Consider the following 218-nt stretch of genomic DNA (forward strand, 5'->3'; position numbering starts at 1 on the left):
GGGCTTGGGCCACTGCCCACCTGCTTGTTGGCCCCATCCCTGCCTTCACTTCCTCCCTTCACTTGAGACCCCAAAGGGCAGAGCTGGGTGGGACTGCAGGTTCCTGTCCCAGGGCCAGGCTGAGACCGCGGGAGGCCCTCGCCGGAGCGGGTGGGGCCAGGGGAACCCGGGTCGGGGCCCGCAGGCTGGAGCTCCACCACCCGGCCTGGCACGGTCCC

General features: G+C 71.6%; 1 long non-coding RNA gene across 1 annotated transcript in view; it reads left to right on the forward strand.

Moving 5' to 3' along the window:
* LOC102762415 overlaps positions 1-218 on the forward strand; it is a 2,681-nt gene that overhangs the window by 952 nt on the left and 1,511 nt on the right. The gene's annotated exons all lie outside the window — the stretch shown is intronic.

Source organism: Myotis davidii, unplaced genomic scaffold (assembly GCF_000327345.1).
Source record: "Myotis davidii unplaced genomic scaffold, ASM32734v1 scaffold1509, whole genome shotgun sequence".
NCBI classification, from domain to species: Eukaryota; Metazoa; Chordata; class Mammalia; order Chiroptera; family Vespertilionidae; genus Myotis; species Myotis davidii.